The sequence below is a fragment of the Felis catus genome, chromosome A1 (genome assembly GCF_018350175.1).
Source record: "Felis catus isolate Fca126 chromosome A1, F.catus_Fca126_mat1.0, whole genome shotgun sequence".
NCBI lineage: Eukaryota > Metazoa > Chordata > Mammalia > Carnivora > Felidae > Felis > Felis catus.
The window spans coordinates 188210507-188233609 of record NC_058368.1 but is presented as its reverse complement, the minus strand read 5'-3'; the positions used below and the strand labels follow the sequence as shown (position 1 = coordinate 188233609).

Here is a 23103-nt window from a genome sequence, read left to right as displayed (position 1 = left end):
AGATCCAGAGACTGTCTTTCCAAACCCACACTCTTATGAAAAAGCACCACAAAGTTTAAAAGATTGCCTTGCCTGAGGCCTTCTCAGAACCTTAACTCTACTAGAATGTACTGTGTAAAATAAAATGTATTAGAATGACACAGAAAAGGCTCTAAATCATGGGCCATAGAACTCTCTATTCACCATGTATCTAGGAGGACTCTGAACTATTAGTGCCCTAAGTAACACACATGAGTTTTCTCTGCCTTTCCCTAGCCCTGAAGCCCTAAATCTTCTAGCTAATTCTTACCTGTCTCTCAAAACATCAACACCTCATTCTTCCCAGGTAGCTTCCCAGGTAGCTTTTCTGGATCTCCAGGCCTGATTTTGGTGTCCCCTTCTACAATTTCATATTACTCTATGCAGTGATTCCCAACAGTGGGCAAAAAGTACCCTTTCCCCAGGGGACACTGGCAGTGTATGGAAACATTTTTGGTTGTTACAGCTGGTGTGGGGTATGGTGCTATTGGCATATAGTGAGTAGAGGGTAAGAATACTCTGAGTATCCTATAACGCATAGGAAACCCTCCCTCCCCCACAACCAAGAATTAGCCAGCCTAAAATGCTGAGGTTGAGGGGCGCCTGGGTGGCGCAGTCGGTTAAGCGTCCGATTTCAGCCAGGTCACGATCTCGCGGTCCATGAGTTCGAGCCCCGCGTCAGGCTCTGGGCTGATGGCTCGGAGCCTGGAGCCTGTTTCCGATTCTGTGTCTCCCTCTCTCTCTGCCCCTCCCCCGTTCATGCTCTGTCTCTCTCTGTCCCAAAAATAAATAAAAACGTTGAAAAAAAATAAAAAATAAATAAAAAAATAAAATGCTGAGGTTGAGTGCCGAGGTTGAGACACGCTGCTCTACGATTTCAGTCACTGCAGTTGCAACACTACCTGAACCTTGTATTTACTTGTCTGTGTTGGTCCCTCACTCTACTGTCAGCTTCTTGACTGGAAATCAGGGTTTCTCAGAATATATAGGCCACTGACAGATCTCAGCATAAACTGTTGAAGGAAAGAAGTTAATGATAGTTTGTAGTAGGTGCACTGGGGCGTACTAACTAGCCCACGGCCCCCCATTCTTGACCACTCCTACATATTACAGTGGTGGGTCCTGGCAGCCATATTTGCCCTATTTGACGCTGCTTCTTTGTCCTAGTTATTGGAACAGAAGTGGGGATACCAGTTCTCACCTTAGCCCGTCATATTTCATCTCCAGGGAATTTAGAATTGCTGCTAAAAGGCAATACTCAGTCTCTACTGGTTACTTGAAGTTGGGAGCTATAGAGCAGCCATCTTTGACCATGGCATGTGAAAACTCTGATTGGAGGAGGAGGATAAATCCATGGTGGGTGGGCACAGACACAAGAGACTGTGGCATTCCCCTGACAGTAACTTTGGTTTCCAACAATGGCTTTCCACCTGCCGGTTCCACTGAGCCCATGTGTGTCTCTCTTACACATTCTTTTCCAGGGTCTCATTTTTATACCTCTATCATAGACTCCCTCTATTTTATTTTGGTCTGAGTGGGTTTCTGTGTACACAGAACCAAAGAGTCTTGACTAAGTGACAAGCCAGGAAACATAGCCCAATTTTCTTAACCTTTAATACAAGGTTCTTACTTTCCCCAAACCATGAGAGTTTGGAGGAGAAAAGAAAAAGCAACAGAGTCCAGTTAGAAGGCACCTTTATCATCCCATTTTCAATGGTCTACAAAGGGTAGCTGGAAAGGCCATCCCTATTTTTAGATGATTGCCCAGAAAGAGTGACTAATGCCTGGGGGGCTTACTTTAGACTCTAAACTATATAAAGTTGCAGAGGCATGAGCTCCCCTCTGTAAGTGAAAGGCATTAACAATTTACTTCAGTTTCAATGCATCAAAAGAGGCTCATGGAGACAATTATTTGCTGAAGGGCACATGACCTTGTTGGACCTGACATTTATTTTATCTTCTTTTGAAAACAGTTAAGATTGCACAATTGATATTTCGCACTTCTAATCTTTTGCTTCTTGGTGCTTACCACAAAGAAATTAACAATACTAGCAATAGTAAATGATTAAATCTGGATGTTGGCTCAGAATAGACTCAGAAATCTTTTGTTTTTGAAGGAAAACAGAGAAATCAAAAACTTCTCTGGCTGTATGAAGGTTTCAGGGATATGGACACACAAATGTGAAGCACTCCTGATTGCCTCTAGCTGTGATGGCTGGGGAAGCATAGAAAACAGCAGCCACAACTGCTGGTGTTGGCTCAGCCATCAAGTTTGGCCTGAGAACAAATTCTGTCAATGGGCTGTTTTCAAATGCAATGCTAGCCATTCCCAAAGTGAGCCTACCCTCTGCTTGTTCTTTGACCTCCTCCCATAAATCTGGGATAGTTTTCTAGAGAAATAGCTTTTACATTCCCTCACCTATTTGGTCCTTGATTTACCCGGCATAGATGCCAAGTAACATTTACACGATGGATTAAGGACTCTCTGAGATCATCGCTGTTCTCCATGGCAGACTGTGCATTTGCAAAAGCTTGACTGCGTTCTTGTCGACAACCAGCCATTTCTTCTTTTTCTTTCTTTATTTTTTTTTGGGGGGGGGGTTTAAATGTGTATTTATTTTTGAGAGACAGAGTGCAAGCTGGGGAAGGTCAGAGAGAGGGGGACAGAGGATCCGAAGCAGGGTCTGCGCTGACAGCAGAGAGCCCAACGTGGGGCTCGAACTCACGAACATTGAGATCATGACCTGAGCTGAAGTCATAAATCAACCACTGAGCCACCCAGGTGCGCCCCTCTTCTTTTTCTTCATTATAAAAACTCCACCCCCTTTTTGGGAGGGTGGGGGAATGGTTAACTCATCATTGTTTCCAGGTCTCAAAATACTTTTTTCCTCATCTATTTTCTTTGGTGACCCCCAACTCCAAACACCTTTCTCCTTGGTGCTGGTTGAATTACAATTTTTTCAAAAATCTTGTTTTCTTACAGCCTTTATTTTAGGCTGTAGATCTTCACTGGTACAGAGTGTACAAGGTGAGCCCTTGGTTTGGCAAGCCTTTTGTCTCTGCTCCTTAAACCTCTGGTGTCAGGATTAGATGAGAAATAAAGAGTTTGAAACATTCTATTCAGTTGATTGGCAAACAATCATTTCAGATGCAAAAAACTCTATCTGCATGAAAGGATTTTGTACACTGATTTTGAAAAAAAAAAAGAATAGGAAAAAAATAAGATGATTCCTTGGATAATCAGAGTCAGAATTTCTTTGACTCTCTGGAGAAAAATCCCATGCTAGCTCCCTCACATTTTTTTTCCTTCAGCAGCCTGTATTAGAGTGTGAAAAAGCAGCAGGAGGAGAAAAAAGTCTGTAATTTTAATGGGACTACGGAGACCACTTTGAAATATTGAACATTTCCATGAGAACAAATAGCTTCTACCTGATGTCATAGCCGCTTGTTCTCTTTAAGGATCCAAGCGAGTAGGCGAGTTTTCCTGACGTAGGATATGGTTGGGTCCTTCAGGACATTGAAGGATGTCACTCGTGGGGCATGGTCGACTCCCTGGACTGTGCCTGTTCCCTGAGACAGGACTTTGATTTCAGCGTTCCTTTCTCTAAAGCCACGGTCACTGCAGCCCAGCAGTGACTCAAGCAGATGGCTGTTGGTGACAAGCCTCTTCTGATTGGTAATAAAAATACCAGAAGCTACACTGCATTGTGTACAAATACGTGAGGCTATTGCAGATTCCTTTGTATCTCTAGATTCTATTTTGAGAGCCGGTTGATCTTCTCCATGCAGAACCCTCACAGAATGAGCAATCACGCCAGGTGGGTGCTTGAAGCGCTATTGCAGTTTGTGAAAGTCAAGATTTGTTTGTTTGTTTGTTTGTTTGTTTTAATCAGCCTTCAAAACCATACCCTTACCCTCTAGGATTTCTGACTGACTGCCCGTGATCTGGGGTGGGGAGGAGGAGAAAGAATTTGGATCTTATACAAAAACCATCAGAGGCTCTTCCCAGTTGAAAAACGAACTCAGATTGTACTGCCTCTCTCTTCCCTTAAGAGATGCTGCTAAATGAACAATACTGTGGGAAAATGCAGAACTGCGGATGGGAACGGAATTTGGGGCAGAATCTGGGGCGCCTGGGTGGCTTGGTCGCTTGAGCGTCCAACTTCGGCTTAGGTCATGATCTCACACTCCGTGAGTTCGAACCCTGCGTCAGGCTCTGTGCTGACAGCTCAGAGCCTGGAGCCTGTTTCAGGTTCTGTGTCTCCCTCTCTCTGACCCTTCCCCGTTCATGCTCTATCTCTCTCTGTCTCAAAAATAAATAAAACATTAAAAAAAATACATACATAAATAAATAAATGAATAAATAAATAAATAAATAAATAAATAAGTTGGGGCAGAATCTAAATGCCCAGAATCCACTTCCTGCTCAATGACTCTAAGAACAGGTGAGAGTTGAAGTTTGAACTTGTTTTGCTTCATTTATGGCACTGGTTCACAAACATTTCAGCATCAAATCACCTGGAGAGCTTTTATAAAATTGCAGATTCCCAGGTCAGAACCTCACTCAGAGGTTCTAATTGAGAAAGTTTAATTTTTTTTTTAAATGTTTGTTTATTATTGACAGAAAGAGAGAGAGAGAGAGAGAGCATGAACAGGGGAGGGTCAGAGAGAGAGGGAGGCACAGAATCCAAAGCGGGCTCCAGGCTCTGAGCTGTCAGCACAGAGCCCGACTCGGGGCTCGAACTCATGGATTATGAGATCATGACCTGAGCCAAAGCCGGACGCTCAAGTGACTGCGCCACCCAGGCAGCCCCTCTGATTGGAAAAGTTTAGACTGGGGCCAGGGATTCTATATTTGGGATGAGAAACCTAGGTGACTCCAACCTGCTACTGCTACACTAAAATGTGATATTAATAAGTTTAAAAGTCATGGGGCCAACTGTGACCCACGTCAGCTAACTGCTAACTCTGTGGCCCCAATCTACCAATCATGAGGGTTCTGGGTGGGGGTGTGAGAAGCACGGGCATGGAGAGAAAAGATAACAGATAAGGGATCAGAAGGTCTGGTTTCCAGTCCTTGCCCTGTCATTTATTAGCCATGGGACCTTGGGCAAATGTCACTGGGAGGCTCAGTGCCTCATCTGTAGAATGGGGCCTATAATTCATGCCTTGCTTACTCGTTGGGTCATGAGGATCAAATTAGAAATAACTGGGTAAAAAAATGACATGTTAGAAGTCACAATATTTTCATAGAGAGGCAGTACTTTCCCTCTTGAGTCTAATGATGCTCTACTCACACTCAGCATCCCCAGACCCAAGCACCTCTGCTCAATGAACCAAGGGAAGCCTGGTTTATTGTAAGAGCTGATTCCAAATGCAGTTATCATGACCCGGAAGGAAGTGGTTTTTAGAACAGCCAGCTGCATGCTATAAAGGGAAGATTCTGGGGCTCCATCCTGCATCAGAGGCTCTGTGAGTGTGGGTGGGAATTTTAACATTGCCAGAGACCATTCTTCTATAAAAAGTGGGAGAGTCACTGGGCAAGGGAATAATGGATGCTGGGGGCCTAAGAGTTGCACACACAGGTCCTCTTTCCTGCTTCCTGTGGCCCAGGAAAAAAAAAGCATCTTGGTGCCCCAGTCTTTTCCTTCATCTCCTGCCCTTCTCCTCTATCCCGTCTACTCTTGTTACCTGCCCCCTGGCGGGTCCAGCTATACATGACTGCAGCCTTTGCCGTTTTGCCCTGAAATCATCTCCCTCTATCAAAACTTGTTCCCTTCCTGTTGGTTCTCAAGCAAATAGTTTCCAAATCCAGTTCCCTTGAAGGTGTGTGGTACAGGTTCTGGCACCCCCAAGACTCAGCTTTTGTTTTTAAACAGATTTTTTTTTTTTTTATATTTTATCATTTTTTCAAAGCATTCTGTCAAGGCATTCCTAGAGCAATTCTAGCAAAGGAATATGAGTCATTAGCACCAGGTCAGGTGCTAATGGGCCAGGACAATATTGGGGACAAGGATCCCCACCCCTCAGCCTGCATAGCTGAGGAAGCCAAGCCAGCTCTCCATGCCTGTCAGTCAGCCTGATTCCAAAACGCTGATTCCTGGGCTCTCATCCTCTCCCTGGCCCACTCCCTTAATCTATTTTAAAACAATGCGACAAAGTGTTTCCGCTTTGCATAGGGAAGGCCTCCTTTCCTTGGAGTTTTGTCATTTTATCACCCAGCTCCAGAGAGTAGCCAGCGGGGCTTTGAGCTGAGACGGCGGCCTCGGATTTCCCAAAGCCTCCACTTCCTCCCCCAAGGGGTTGGCAGCCTCCCTCCTGGGCAGGGCCTGGCTCATGGAGCCCTGGTTTTCTGTTTATTGATTTCTAGTTGTGACATGGGGCTCATCATGTCAAAATTCTCAAGGCTGATGTTGCCCCAAAGTACCATTAATGAAAACTCCTTCCATGAATACTGTGTTTTGATGAGGGCAGTGAGTCTTCAGGCAACATTTCTAAGGATTGTTTTTGCTTGGTTTGAGGGATGGCTTTTTTTTAACTTCTTTCTTTTAAATTGAAAAGAACATAAAATGGACAGTAGATTAAGAAAGGATAAATATGTAAGGTGAACTTGAGGAAAAGACTAATTTTAACAACCTCCAAGAGGGGATGAGAGGTGATGGACCCTCCAGTTGGTAAAGCATCTGAGTCAGGCAGCTACGGGTGAGGGAATGCTTGGTAGTAAGCAAAACTGAGAACACCAGAACATAACTACTCTTTTATGATATCCTAGCTTTTACAGATATTCTCCCAGGAATAATAGGCTGAAAAAGTCCTGCTGCATCCCATCAACATGTAGAGGAGGAATCAACAAACTACCATCCACCCCCTATTTTCATAGTTTTATTGCAATAGAGCCATACCCATTCCTACTGTCTGCAACTGTATGCATGCTACACAGTGATGACAGCAGATCATATGCTCCACTACATCAGAAATATTTGCTGTCTTGTCCTTTACAAAAAGAGCTTGCCCACATCTGGTCTAGATGCTGTATCCTCTAGATCACTACTTTATAAACTTTTCCCCTTAGCAACAGAATGCTTTTTTTTTTTTTTTTTTTTGGGAAGAATATTCCGGGTGCCTGGGTGGCTCAGTCAGTTGAGAGTCTGACTGTTAATTTTGGATCAGGTCATGATCCCAGAGTTGTGGGATTGAGCCCCACATCTGGGTCCATGCTGAGCATGGAGCCTGACTTGGGATTCTCTCTCTCTCTCTCTCTCTCTCCCTCTCTGCCCCTCTCCCCTGCTCACACATACTTTCTATCTAAAATTAAAAAAAAAAAAAAAGAAGAGCAAGAAGAAGAAAGCTGGAAGTATTACAATTCCAGAGATCAAGATATACTACAAAGCTATTGTAATCAAAACAGTATGGTACTGGCACAAAAATAGACAGATCAATGGAAACAGAATAGAGAGCCCAGAAATAGAGCCACACTTGTGTGGCCAATTAATCTATGACAAAGTTAAGACTACATTAAAAAAAAAAAAAAGCTTTTGCAGAGCAAAGGAAACCATCAACACAACAAAAAGGCAACATACTGAATGGGAAAAGATATTTGCAAATGCTATGTCTGATAAGGGGTTAATATTCAAAACATACAAAGAACTTATACAACTGAAGGCTTAGAAAACAATCTGATTTTAAAATGTACAGAGGACCTGAATAGACATTTTCCCAAAGAAGACATACAAATAGTCACCTGACACATGAAAAGATGCTTAACATCAGTAATCATCAGGAAAATGCAAATGAAAACCACACTGAGATATCACCTTACACCTGTCAGAATGGCTAAAATAAAAAAGACGAGAGATAACAGATGTTGGCAAGGATGTGGGAAAAAAAGGAACTCTCATGCACAGTTGGTGGGAATGTGAATCGGTGCAGCCACTATTGAAAACAGTATGGAAGTTCCTCAAAAAATTAAAAATAGTTCTATTTTTAATATGATCCAATGCTTCCACTACTGGGATATTTAGTGAAAGAAAATGAATACACCAATTTGAAAAGATATATACACCCCTATATTTATTGCAGCATTATTACAATAGCCAAGATATGGAAGCAACCTAAGTGTCCATTGATAGATGAATGGATAAAGAAGAGGAGGTATGTATAAAATGGAATATTACTAAGCCAAAAAAAGATAAAATCTTGCCACTTGTGACAACAGGGATGGATCTAGAGGATATCATGCGAGGCGAAATAAGTCAGACTGAGAAAGACAAATACCATATGATTTCATTCACATGTGGAATCTGAAAAACAAAACAAATGAATAAACAGACAGATAAAAAGCAGAGTCAGACCTATAAATACAGAGAACAAACTGAAGGGCAAAAATGGGTGAAGGGGAGTGGGAGGTACGGGTTTCCAGTTATGGAATGAATAAGTCCTGGGAATAAAAGATACAGCATAGGAAATATAATGAATGGTATTGTAATAGCGTTGCATGGTGGCAGATGGTAGCTACACTTGTGAGCATAGCCGAAGGTACAGAGATCACAGTGAATCACTATGTAGTACACTTGAAATTAAGGTTACATTGTGTGTCAACTATACTCAAAAAAAAAAAAAAAAGAGTAAAGAAATCACTGCACAATATATGCTTCTTGAAGGCAGGGTACTGCCTTGGTTTCTTTGTGTCTGTCTAGTGACTGACACAGAAAATACACTCAAGATAAGTATGAAGGACGAATAATGGAATGAAGTACCTCTAATTAAGACCCTCCATGGTCACTTTTGAATCTCTTTCTGCCCCCCTGGCATCTAATGTCTCCCCAAGAGTGATTTGTACCCACTGTCTCCTCTTCCTATATTCTCATTACTGGTTTCTGACTTTAGTCCCATTGCTCTGCTGGAACTGTTGTCACCAAGGTCCCCAATGGTATTCTTAACTACCACAGTCCATGGACATTACTGAGCTCCTGTCTTCAGGCGAGCCTTTGGACATTTGACAATTTCTGAATCTTCCCGCCCCTTGGGCTTCTCATTACACCACAACCTCCTGGCTGTTTTTGCTTGGTTTTGATCTTGCTTCCTTGTCTCTGAAACTGGCTCCATTTTGCCTGCCCCTAAACGATGGTGTCCTATAAGTACTGACATTGCAGCAACTGAAATCTAAATGTCGAGTGCTACAAGTCACAACTTCAAGTGTATCCTCCTTCCTAAATTTTGGACTCATTTATTGAATCCCTTATGACACAGCCCCGCCTGGCACCCCCAACTCAAACTTTCCTAATCTGAATTCACTGTGGCTCTCATAAGCTGCTTCCTCTGATGACACGATTGCCTGGCCTATTCTTGTCAACTTCAACCTGGGTGCTTCAACTCGAACAGCAAACACCAGATTCTGCCCACTTTGCAATCTAAGAGTTTCTTTTTTTTTTTTTTTAAAGAGAAAAACCATTTTTTGTTTAATAAATTATACAGAAATGGGTTTATTATTTTGTGACAAAAATGCAAAGTATGATGAATTATTAATCTCTTTCAATTTATTCAAATTTTTTAAATTTTATTTTTTTAATTTACATCCAAATTAGCATATAATGAAACAATGATTTCAGGAGTAGATTCCTTAGTGCCCCTTACCCATTTAGTTCACCCCCTCCCACACCCCCTCTAGCAACCCTCTGTTGTTCTCCATATTTATGAGTCTCTTATGCTTTGCTCCCCTCCCTATTTTTATATTATTTTTGTTTCCCTTCCATTATGTTCATCTGTTTCGTCTCCTAAAGTCCTCATATGAGTGAAGTCATATGATATTTGTCTTTCTCTGACTGACTAATTTCACTTAGCATCATACCCTCCAGTTCCATCCACATAGTTGCAAATGGCAAGATCTCATTCTTTTTGATTACCAAGTAATACTCCACTGTATATAAATACCACATCTTTTTTGTCCATTCATCCATCGACGGACATTTGGGCTCTTTCCATACTTTGGCTATTGTTGATAGTGCTGCTATGAGCATAGGGGTGCATGTGTGCCTTCAAAACAGCACCCCTGTATCCCTTGGATAAATGCCTAGGAGTGCAATTTCTGGGTCATAGGGTAGTTCTATTTCTAGTTTTTTGAGGAACCTCCATACTGCTTTCCAGAGTGGCTGCACAAGCTTGCATTCCCAGCAATCTAAGAGTTTCTTGACTCCGTCCCCTTTATTCATCTCTTATCACTCCCTTGGGATGATGAGTATCCCAGTTGGTCTCCTGAACCTTAGAGTGTAGCCCATTCTCCTCTGTGCAGCTGGAGGATTATGTCATTCCTTGGTCCCCCAGTGCCCACATACTTACAAGCTCTCCGTGGCATCCCACTGCTCATGGCATCAAGGCCGGAGTTTATCAACTTTACTTACAAGGTTGTACAAGGGCTTGTTCCTATGGTCTCTCTGATCTCATCATAGATACCTCTCTTCACTCACGGCCTCTGAGCCATGCTGCATGCCATGCTTCTTCCAACCAAAGAGGCTTAATCCAACCTTTGCCTTTGTCTGATATGGCCATCCCTAAATAACACTTATTCATCCTGTGACTCTGAACCCAAACACCACTTTCTCTGGGATGCTACCTTCCCTGACTGAATCAAATGCAGCCACCATGGGATTTCGGGGCACCATGAATGTCTCCTTCCTAACTCTTGCACTTGTCTTATACTTTTGTGCCTGGTTTTGTAATTATCGCTTGATATATATCTCCTACTAGACCCTAATCTCCGTGTGGGCAGGAACAAAGTCTGAATTTACTCTTCCACTTATCCCAGTGACTACCCCAGCACTACATGTCCTGTAAGTGGTACGTGAAAGTGCAAATAGTCATTGAGTGAATAAAATTGTGTCCCTTTGTAGAATTGTTCCCCTTAAATGTCTCCTGAATACATTCTACCTGAAAGATACACCAGATCTTATCTGGGCTTGCCCTTAAATGATTCCCCATTGGCTGCAGGATAAAGTTAAGCCTCATGCCATACAAGCCCTGTCATAATCTTGACCATTCTCTGGGCTCATCTCTTGGCCTCACTGTTGGGAACTTTATGCTGTTGCAACCCAGGCCTCCTTCCTGTTTTTAGCACACATCATCCTATGTCATACCTTTGTTCCTTGTGCAGACTTCACTCAGATTCACTGACTGTTAACATTTCGCACATTTGCTTTCTCTCTCTGTCTATATGTGTATGTGTGAGTATATGTGTACTTGGGGGAGGATTTGAGAGTAAGTTGAAGCCATCGTGACACTTCGCTGCCGAGTATTTCAGCGACTGGCATCTAAGAATAAGGTCATTCTCCTCTATAACCACAACATAATTATCACACTTTGGAAATTTAGCATTAACAGAATACCATCATGCAGATTAAATTCATATTTTCCCAATTGTCTGAGTAATGAAATTTATAGCTCCTTGTTTTATTTTGTTTTGTTTTCCCTCACCCAGTTTTGCTCCTCCCCCATCCCCTGTTCTAGGTCTGGTTTGCTGCCTCTACTTCCTCATTTCCACTCTGATTTCAGAAAGGGCAGAAGTTTCAAGCTGTACATCAAAACCTGTTTCTTCTATCTGAGCACAGAGCTTGTCCTCATTCCGGGCTCCCTTTGAAGTTGGGTGTGTGCCTGTGTGGCCAAGTTCTGACGGGTACAACCTTCAAGGTCAAGGTTTTTAAGAAGTAGAGAGATCTCATCTGCATTCTCTCCTTTTACCAGCCGAATGTGGACAATGAAGATAAGGCTCTAGGGAACAGTGGAGACACAAGATAGAAGGAGCCCTGGGTCTTCAAATCACTGGACAGAGGAAAGTGTCATGCCAACCAGGGACACATGCCTTGGGTTGTTAGATGGGTAGAAATAAGTTTCTATTATGTTTGAGCCCTTATACAACTGTGGATCTACTTGTTACAGCAGCCAGTATCACCAAATGAAGTTAAAGGTCCTTCCGTGGAAAGGGAGTGGATGGATCTTCTCACCCAGAACCTCTTACCTCAGGGGAGAAAGAGCAGTGCAGGGGAGGCTCGGATGTCGCAGGCCAGGAAACAGGTAGTCCCAGGAGCTAAAGCCCTGGGACAGAGAAGGAGCACCAATAGGTACAGGAGCTCAGCCCACAGGAACTCCAATCCCGGGTCTCTGTCTTCCAACTTCTATGCATGCTTGTGTCTAACTATGCCTTTGTGCAATGAGGAGTCCATTTCTTAAGTTGTACCAGAGAAATTAGTCAACACAGAGGCTTTTTTCTAAATGCAGAAAACTAACAAAATAGAGAAAATCCATAAAAGTTTGCTTTGACAATATGAAGATAATATAAACAAAGAATTACAGCCATTATGTGAACTTCTCATTTTGTCTAGTTACTATGCAGCACAATAAGAAGACTTATCATTAAATATGTCAGATTTGCTTTGTTCTCAGTTTATTTGATCATGACGCCAAACTTTCCTCTTGAATGTACAGCCTGCATTTTTCATGCTGCAGCTCACAGCTTAACAAACTAGAGTCAAACTCACTATCCTCTATCATAAACAGCTTTATGGCTGAGGAAAATTTGAGAACATTTCATCAGTATTTACGTTTTATGGGTTTTGTCAACTTGCTTTAATTTTCGACCGTGTGGACTGAATTAGAAAGATGCTAAGCAGTGAGACTGTTGCTGAGCCAGAGATCTGAGGCTTTCGAGGGATCCTTTGGTCTTAGCAAAGCCTGGCTGCTTCATGCCACACTCCTGGTCGGTCAGACCAGGCTGAGGTTTGCCCATCAGTCTGACTTTGCTTCCAAGACCTCTGCATCTCCTTACATTAAATTAATTGTATATATTACTTGCAATATTGTATATATTAAGTGCATAATAATATACCAACGTTATTAAAGTGTTCTGGCAAAACTACTCTATGTGAGCAGAGGAAAATATCACAGTCCAATACCAGATGATGCTAATAAAATAATAATAACAGCATCCAACACTTACTGAGCAGATACTATGTGCCAGGTACTGCCCTAACTGTTTTCCAACTTAATGAATGTTTACAGTAATCCCAGGAGGGAGGAAGAGTGGCTCATTACTTCCTCACATAAATTTTGAGACAATACAGAACTTCCCAAAGTCACAAAGCCTGGCTAGCTAGGGCTAACCCATAGATGAGGTAAGTAACCTCGCTCGCTCCTTCCAACTTCTCTTTTACTACACTTTCTCCTTTACTACATCTTGAGAAAATACCAGTCCTGGCTTAGGTGAAAGGGAGAGGGAGGGGGATCTGTGTTCACTGCTCCTCACTGCTCATTGAAAACTTGGGGAGTGTTGACATTGTTGTGGGGTGAGGTAGGAGAGCTCATATCGCACCTGTTCAACAATGATATATTCAACCAATGTATATTGTATTCAACATGTATATATAAGATAAATATAACACACACACACACATAAAACAAATATATGTACATATATATTGCTGGGTGCTGAGGACAACCTTGTTCTCAACAAGCTTATGATTTCCTTGGGGAAGGCTGAAGGGTGAACAATTACAATACACTGGAAAAGTGCTGTGATGACAGAAGTGTGGGCCTCTGTGGGAAGGAACCTCTAACCCAAATTTAGGGGCAAATGGGGAAGGCTTCCTGGAGAAAGAGGCATCTATGCTGAGACCTATAGGACAGGAGGGAACAAAACAAGAAGAAAGAAGGCAAGAAAAGAGAGTTCCAGGCTGCGGAAGCAGCACCACACTAGCGGTCTGTACCAGGAAAGACGGTTACATACGGCCCATTGACACTACACTGGCTTCACCAGATGAAGCGCTAAACAGCCCTTTCCAGAAAGTTTTCTCCTCTCTACTACAGGGCCTGATTTTCTCAACATTGATCCATTGACAAATGTTTCTATCAATAAACCAATCAGATTTATTATTTACTACACAGAAGGCACCGGGTGAGGCCTAGAGGAGAATTCCAAGAGCTCTGAAACTCTGCTTCTATTTTCAAAGAGTTTACTGAGTGTGGGTCTGGAACATTCTCAGAGGAAAAAAAAAGAGAGAGAGAGAGAGGGAGAGAGAGAGAAATTTAATAGTAATCCAGACATTAAAGGAGGAGGAAGAATGATAGGAGGCTGAAACACTCAGCCTGGCTTTAGACCCTCACTCAGCCACACCCTCACTATGCAAGCATGCTTGAGCTACTCAGCCTTTCTGAACTCCGGCTCCCCATTCATCGAGTGGGAAAAATAAAAGGTCCCTTTCAGGAAGATGGCAGGGATTAAATAAGGACCGCCTGTACAGCACCTAGCATGCTGCCCAGCACAGAGCAAGCTCTCGATAAATGTCTTAACCATGATCATATTATTATAATTTCCATTAATTCGCCCCATAAATACTTGGGTGCCTCCTCCGTGGTGCCTCTTGTACTTTTTATTTCAGGACTCCTGGGTTCATGACACACCAACCATCACCCCAGCACCCGACTCCTCTTCTTCCATTGGACTCTGCCCTCAAGCCTGCAGCATATAGCCAAAGAAACACAACTCATGAGCCCTGGGGAAGCTGGTTCGCCTGTCTAGAAGCCGTCCTCAAAGTCTCCTGGGCACTTCCCCAAGTCTCCCCGGCCTGTTTGTCTCTGCACACACAGATTGCTTTCTCCTGACCGCTTGCAGCCCTGTCTTTACTTGGCCATTAATTGTACATCATCCCTGACATCTTTTACCGTGTTCTGCTATATTTTTATTTATTATTGATTCTACACATGCCTAACATTTGCTAAGTCCAAACCATGTGCTGACAGCACTTAGCAATGGTCTTGCTGAAGGGATAAAAGACTATTAAATTGGGTTGAAACATCTAGTTTTAAACCGTTATAGAGTGCATGCTCAAACAGAATCAGGAACCAAAGGCATATTTGTTTAAAAGAAAAAAACAAAAAACCAAAAATGCTAGCATCTAGTCAATTACCCAGTAAAAAACAAGACTTATGTGAGAGTTTTAAAATAACAACACTGAAAGCAACTCTTATTTATTTGTTTGTTTGTTTAATTCATGGATGATGGTGAGGAGGTCTCCTGTGTTTTTAACCTCGGTGCCTGGGGCAACCGGAGCACCATTCGGAGAGGCTGGAGGATGACGGGAGAGCAGGTATGATGGTGATGGTGAGACACAGTAAGTTTAAGTTGCAGACAAGTTAATTTCAAGGCCATAGTAGGCCACACAAGTGAAAATGTCCAATCAAGCAGCTGGCAGTTTGGGAATGGAGTTGAGGAGGGAGGACAAGGCAGAAGTGGATAGAGGCATCCTTCCCAGAAGAGATGGCCATACTTTCAGCAGAAGTCTTTTGGTGCCAGACATCCAAGGAAGGGGCACACATTTACCAGGGTGAGTAACACATCGCCAGGCCTCCTTGGACTTCTTTGCCCAAATTGGAGAAAACTGACTGAGACCCAAGAGGTCTGGGGCTAAAGCCCCGGGGGCTTACCTTTGAATTTTCCTGTTCTATATTAAAACATCCTGTGAATTTTCCATTCCACTCCACAATACACAAATAATATTTTAAATTACTTTTGAGTAAAACTGACTGTGATGGATGACAGGTGGCATTTAGCCTGTGGCTTCACATAGGACAAATTATCCCAGGCATAAGAGGGAGTTCACACTTCAGCTTGAAAAGCAAGGCATTCAGCAAGGAGCCAAGTGTTTGTTTTTGCTTTTGTGTTTTTCCCCCTCTTTGGCAGGGATCAGATCATGAGATTGGCTAGCCAATTAGCAGGGCAAGCATGGGAGTGAGTGGAACCCCAGACAGGGAAGTTTTGATGAGGGTGAGGCCATCAGGAAAGGTCTGGTTGCTGAAAGGGTACGTAGGTGAGGGGATTGCCTGAGTTGCATCACGTTTTGGGGCCTTACTGGACAGAGTGAGGGATGCCAGAAGGGAGAATGAAGTGTTGGGATCCTGGGTCTTGGCACTGTTATTGACCATAAGTGGAAGGGGAGGGAGAATGACCGGGGCTAGGCCTTCAGGGCGCTGTTTGCTTTGGGGCTATGTGAACCAAGGACTCTAGAAGGTTCTCTGCAGGGCCACTAACAGGCTGAGATTTCTCTCCAGACTGGAAACAGATTGCTGGAGCTTCCGTCCCACGGCATATTTCACTAACAGATTGGGTGCGATCTTCCCTGAGATGGGGGTGTTTCAAAAGCAGAGGAGGAAAGGGAAGCTGGAAGTGGGGGAAGGCAGCCTTCAGCTTCAGTGTGGCTTCAGGACAGTTCTTGCAGATGTGGGCAGAGCGACAACTGCTGGTTCTCTGAGCCTCTGGAGATTTAGCAAACCTGGGGATGAAGGTGGGGGCAATGCAGATTATACAAGAGGATCCCGAGGAACTTCTGGACACAGAGCCTCGCTCAGGATGGGTTTACTGTGCGTGTGAAAGGCACATCTTTCTTTCCTTGCACCAAATTAAACCAATTTGATCAAAATTTGTAATGCAGAAGAGCATAATTAAATTGAAGATTTTAATTAGGCACAGTTTTGATGAAACTTAGCGGAGCCGGCAGGAATACTCTTGCTGTCTATTAGACATAATCCTGCCCGGTGAAGAGCTCTTTAGTTGACTGTCTTTAATGACTGCCCAGCACTCAGCCTCCTCACTGGTGCTCCAGCCAGTCTAGAAGCAGAGAGGTGAGAGGGGCCTGGGGAGAGGAAGGAGTGGGGTGTACATCCACAGGGTGGCAGCTCTCCTCAAAGGAATGGTGCTGCTAAACTTTGGGGGTACCCAATTATCCCCTTTTCATCTGTCACAGTGGAGAAATCGTGCAGAATTATGTTGAGGGCAGTTTCACAGTAATGAGTTAGGAAGGAGAGGGCAGGGCTCCCCACAGCCTGAGAGGAACCTCTGCTGGCCTTCTTTGCTAATTGCTGGCACCTCTCAATGACACTTCACAAAGCTAGAATCTTCCACCAGCCTTGGGCAGAAAAGCCCTTAAAGAAGGCCTCCCCAGGGTAGAGATCTGGGAAGAGCCCTCAGCCTGCCTGCCCAGACTTTCATAAACACTGCATCGCTGAAGGAAGGAAGGAATGAACAAAGCAATTAATGAATAAGTGTTTCACCCTGGAACTCTGCTGACAAAGAGAAGGAATTAAAAAGTATGGGCTGGTCATGGCTGCTGCCTTTTTACAAACAGTGGCTGGGCTTCAGAGAGAAATACTCCCTTTCTTTCCTCATCTCTCCCTTCTTTCCTTTATCCAGCCAATTTTCTGGAGAGCTCCTTGCAGCAAGCATGCTCCCAGGCACTGTATATTTTATGGCAAGTATGTAAGGGTCCGTGTTCCCTGCCCTTCTGGAGCTACCAGACTACTGGGAGAGAGAGAGAGTAGGCATATAATTAGGAATTAGGAGAAACTCTGAGAAGGAATAACAGAGAAGTCTTACTTTGGACGAGGCCAAGGATCGGCAAACCCCAGCTGAGGGGCCAAATTTGACTGATGCTTATTGTCATGAATAGAGTTTTATTGGAACGCAGCCACACCTATTCATTTGCATTTTGTCTGCCGATGCTTTTGCTTCAAAAGCAGAGCTGAGTAGTTGTGACAGAGACCTTATGTCCTGCACAACCTAAAATATGTATCATCTGGCATCTTATGGAAAATGTGTGCCAGCTCTGGTTTAGATGGCCAGGGCAGGCCTCTCGAGAAGATGAGATTTAGCTCAGACCTGGAGAAGTTAGCAGGGTAAGGAGTTCCATACAGGAGGAAGAAGGGTGGTCCCACAGTAGAGAGGAGTTGGGTGTGTTCAAGGACCTGGAGGAAGGTCTGTTTGTTTGACTATAGTGGTGATGGAAACACAGGGCCTGGATGAGTTGCAAGTGGAGAGAGGGCCCTTTCATTCTGAACCTTACCATTCAGACCCTGAAAAGGGATTTGAATGTGGATCTAAGTGCCCCAGAAAGCCCTCAGAGGGTTTTAAGCAAGGGTGTGATGTACTTTTTTTTTTTAATTTTTTTTAATGTTTATTTATGTTTGAGACAGAGAGAGACAGAGCATGAATGGGGGAGGGTCAGAGAGAGAGGGAGACACAGAATCCGAAGCAGGCTCCAGGCTCTAAGCTGTCAACACAGAGCCCGACGCGGGGCTCGAACTCATGGACAGCGAGATCATGACTTGAGCTGAAGTCGGACGCTCAACCGACTGAGCCACCCAGGCACCCCGATGTGATGTACTTTTTAAAGAAACTTCTGGCCCTGCTGATCAGAGGGGCTTGAAGAGGAAACCATCCCTGTCTTGATTCGATAAAGCAAGAGACTGTGGCAGCTTGGATCAAGGTCACATAAGTGGAGGTGGGGAGTCATGGGCAGATTTGGAATACATTTGGGAGGTAAAATTGACACAGTTTAGAAATAAATTAAGTGGCAGAGGAGACAGAGGAGAAAGGTCAAGAATGATCCCACCCAGCATTTTGGCTAGAGGGACTAGGGAAAGGATGATACCATTTGCTGAGGTTGGGAGAGAAGCCTGGGTGGAATGATTTAAGAGGTCAGCACTTTTTATCCTCCTTAAAATTGATATTCTTGTGAGACTCCAAGTGGAGATGACAGGGACACCATTGGATATATGACCCTGAAGTGCAGACGAGAGGCCCGGGCTGAAGATAAAAATTTGTGAGTCATCGGCATATAGATGGTATTCAAGCAACGGGACTGGATGAGCTCACCTAGGGTGGGAGGTAAAGAGAGAAGGAAAGGGGGCCCATGGCTGATGATTTTATGCAGGCTGCTTAACTTCAGTTTGGCCTGTTACTCATTGGTATTTATCAAAGCACTAGGCTGAGGGTAAATTACTGAAGAGACTTAATTAAGGAATATGCTTAAAGAAATGCCATGAATTATTCTTAAGCATATGCAGCTACTCTCAGATGATCTCCCCCGCAAAGGGGAAGCAAATGAAGAGCCTTATATCTCTTCATAAAAACAAAATACAAGTGGCATATGCATTGTTTGAATGGTTTCCTTTTCTGAGCATTTATACATCCTTCTCCAAGTTGACTGATAGTTGAGTTGTTTAAAGTGGTGGTTCTTGATCACAGCTTCCTAGCAGAGTTATCTGACCAGCTGGTTAAAACTATGGATTCCCTGGGTTCCCACCCAGAGTGATTTCGTAGGTCTGGGGTAAAGTTCTAAGAATCTTTATTTTAATAAGGATTTTAGGAGATTCTGATATGGGAAGTCAATGATTTGGCATATGGTAACCATACTTTTCTCTGGTATTTCAAAGGCAAACTTGAGATTGCCCCACTCAACCATATATTCTGAACTGACGATGATCTGAATTTGTGAGCTAGGGGTAAGATATAAATATTGTACTTATGGGGCACCTAGGTGATGCATTCGGTTGAGTGTCTGAGTCTTGATTTCAGTTCAGGTCATGATCTCACCGTTGTGAGATTGAACCCCGTGTTGGGTTCTGTTGCTGACAGCCCAGAGCCTGCTTGGGATATTCTCTCTCTCTCTCTCTCTCTCTCTCTCTCTCTCTCTCTCCCCCCTCTGCCCACCCCCACTTGCACTTTCTCTCTCTCTCTCTCTCTAAATAAAAACATGTAAACATTGTGTGTATGCATACAATGGAATCATGAGTTATCATGTCCCTGCTTGCTTCCTCTTTCTCAACACGTCACTGAGGCCTCAAAATCTTAGTTCATAAAAATACTTCAGCCAACACACACATATATACAACATTCACACATACAATGTCTTTCTTTCTCTTTCCTTCTATTTCCTTCTTGTGCATATGCACATCCATCTGGGTGTGCAGGTGTGTGCACACACATGCCCTCTATGAATCTTTGCCAACACTGCCTAGGTTCAGGTCCTCAGCAACTTTCAATCAAACTATTAGTTTCCTGATCAAGTAACAGTTTCTCAATTGCTCACTTTGCCAGTCCAGTCAATACAAGCTGTAGTCCATCCTCCAAATTGCTGTTGGAGGTATCTTTCTTAAACAAATCTGATTCCTTCAAGCTCCTACTTTGTGAGAAAACCCTCTATTTGGTTCCTCAGTGCCTGTTGAGAAGAGTCCATACCCCTCGTCATGACATTCAATGACTGCTATAGAGGGACACCGATCTTCTTCGTGATCGAGGCTTCTTCCATTCCTGATACCAATTCACTCCCGCCCATCCACTCTTACCCACCTACTCCAGCCCAATCACACCTGCTTATTCACACCTGCCCCTTCACATCTGCTCAGTCACCTCTGCCCCTCTACACTGTCTATCAACACCTGTCCACACACATTCACCCATGTACACTTATCTATTCACCTGCCCATTAACTCCCATAAATACATAACTCCATGTCTTGGCCTGAAATTTATTCATTCCTATAAGTGCCTGGTTAGCTTTTACTCAGATCCAGCTCAGATGTTCCCTTCACTCTAAAGTCTCCTTCAGCTCTAGAGGTAGAGCATGATATTTTCCTCCTAGCAATTCGCACATATCAAACTAGCACTTTGCACATATCTTTACTGAAACATTTACCATGTTGCATTGTGATTATTTGTTCCTTTCTCACCAATCCCCACTTCCTAAATCAAATTGTGAAACTATTCATCTTTATCCATAGTGCTTAGCTCAAATCCAGGCTTAAATTAAGCCCTTGATAAATGTATTGAGGAACTTTCCTCCCTGTTGCCTTGCTGTCAGGCTTTCAGTGACTGAGTTCTCGAGGTTGATCATCGTGCCTATCTGTGGCAGCCCATCTTCCATTTCCAATTTGTTGGAGCCTAGGAAAACAGATTGCTGAGCTTCTTAGAATTTGGGGGAAAACAAGGGTCAGTGGGTTCCTAGAGGGCACCGGAGTGACTGCCTCTGAGTAAAGTGCTTCAGCTTTCGTGCTCCCTCTGAGTAAAGTGCTTGAGCTTTCCTGCCACCTCATATCTTGCTTCCTTCTGGGTTCTCAGTTGTGTTGTGGTATTTTAGGCTCTTGCATACCAATCTTTAGACAATCAGGAAGTGCACATTATGCACACACCAAGTAGAAACACATTTTTCCTTGTCTTCATTCCCAAAAATTAAAATAGAGAACAATGCAGATGAAAGGCCATGAAAATTCACAGTAGGTGGTGTCCGTAACTTAGAGTCCAAACATGGACTTCAGAACCCATGAATCCTTGCTATGCTATATATGACATATGTGCATATGCATGTGGATTCTTCTAGGGGTAAGTTTTATAAGCTTTATAAGATTCCCAAAAGGGCCTGAGACCTGTGGAGTTAAGACCTACACACTTAGAATATGTTTTTGGGTCTTTCTTTTTTCACACCTGTCTTTAAAATTAGCACATGAATCTTAAAAGACCATGGGAATGTGAATTATCCCAATACTATATGTGGGCTCCCTTGTCCTCCAATCTTTTCAAGCATCTCCAAACTTGCTTCTTTCACCTACTATTTTACCCTCCGAGCCAGGAGAAAGCAAGGCGGTATCGTTTCTAATGAGTCTTGTAAATAAACCTGACTTCCGCTGTATTGGATCACTGTAAAGCAATTCCCTGAAGCCCAAGGGATTAAATAATAGAGGAAAATACTCTCCACTAAACCATGCAGATGGTAGAAAATATTCTTGCTACGGTAATTTACACAGATTACTCCATGACAAATTGGTTGTTTGAGCCAATCATGTTGATCAGTAAAACACTGTTCAGGTTTTCTCCTGAGTTGAGAAATATTGCAAATGCATTGTGAGGCCCGGGGTCTTTGTTACTGACTCACCAGCATGCAAATGCACTTTAAAAAATGCTCAGTGGTCTTAAAGCCAGAGCAAGCGTGTTCTGCTTACCAAACAGTTGTTTTCAGTCTTCCACATAGAAACTGCCAGGATCCATTTAACATTCTTTGAGCGGAGCTGCCACCAGGGTCACTTGGAAAAAGGACATGAGCTACCACATGGTGGTGGATGACCTTGGTGGTTTCATCTCTCCTCCATCTTCCACTGTCCCCAGTCTGTTCTTCCTCATGTATTTCCATCTCACTGCATGATGCCCATCCACCCACTTGACCAAAGAGGAAACTATGGACACCATCTTGACTCCTCTCTCTTCTCATTGCCACTCCTAAGTCCTGTTGAGTTTACCAACTCTCTTTTCATATCTCCTCAGTTCCTTTGGCTCAGGTCACCGAAATCTCTTGTCTGGATGGTAGCAGGGGCTTGCTAACTGGCTTCCCTCCCTCCAACCTGTAACACCTTCTGAAAAACAAGTGCCTGTGTCCATTCCAGGTATCTAGATGCCATGTGCCCATCTCCCTACTGGTGGGGGTGGATAGTATTTCACATGTCTGTCCATTTAACCCCAGCCTGCATTTCATAATCCACCTTGGGATAGGATCTTGGGATAGAATTCTCTGCTGCAAATTATGGGCCTTTGGAACCAAGTTGAGATTATGCTCTAAGGATTCAGTCACTTGTTTCTGTGATGGCAAGAGGTTTAAAGACTCAATTTAAGAGAGGCCTTCTTTGGTAGCAATAGTTTCTTGATTGGCTATTCCCAGTCTTCCCCCCACCCCCAGGAGAACTCTTCTTTCCTTTTTGGAGGTCCTGGTGAGACTGTCAGTGAGGGTGTCCCAGTCTCACCATAGAAATTATCTGTGACCCAGACTGGCCAGTCCATGTGCTCCCGACTTCCTGGACCACAGAGACTGGCTCATGTCTGGGCATGGAACCAGGCCAGGCCAATTAGAGTCTCTGGGATTGGTATTTGAACACAGAAAAAGAGAAATCCTCTTTCCTTTGAGGATGCTAACCTGGGAGGATGTAGGTGTGTGGCTGCTGGTAACCATTATGCCATTGGTGAGATCTTATCTGCAAAATGCAGTCAATCAAGACAAGTGATGATGGTGGTGGCAATGGTGGTGGTAGTGAAGGTGGTGACAATATTTATCAAGCACTACCCATATGCCACCATCTGTGCTAAATACTTTACATGTATTAACTCATTTAATCTTTACAGACCTTATACTTATGATTGTTATTATCATGATTGCAATTATTATTGCTATTATTATCCTTATTTTACAGATGAGGAAACTGACACTGAGGGCTTAAATCACTCAAG

At 43.5% G+C, this 23103-nt stretch overlaps 1 long non-coding RNA gene across 1 annotated transcript; it reads left to right on the top strand.

The window, feature by feature from the left end:
• The first annotated feature begins 3394 nt into the window (after positions 1 to 3394).
• Positions 3395 to 14857, top strand: LOC109492993. Its single transcript, XR_002147029.3, has 2 exons — positions 3395 to 3836; positions 14442 to 14857. It is a non-coding gene; the product is annotated as an uncharacterized LOC109492993 (long non-coding RNA).
• The last annotated feature ends 8246 nt before the right edge of the window (positions 14858 to 23103 follow it).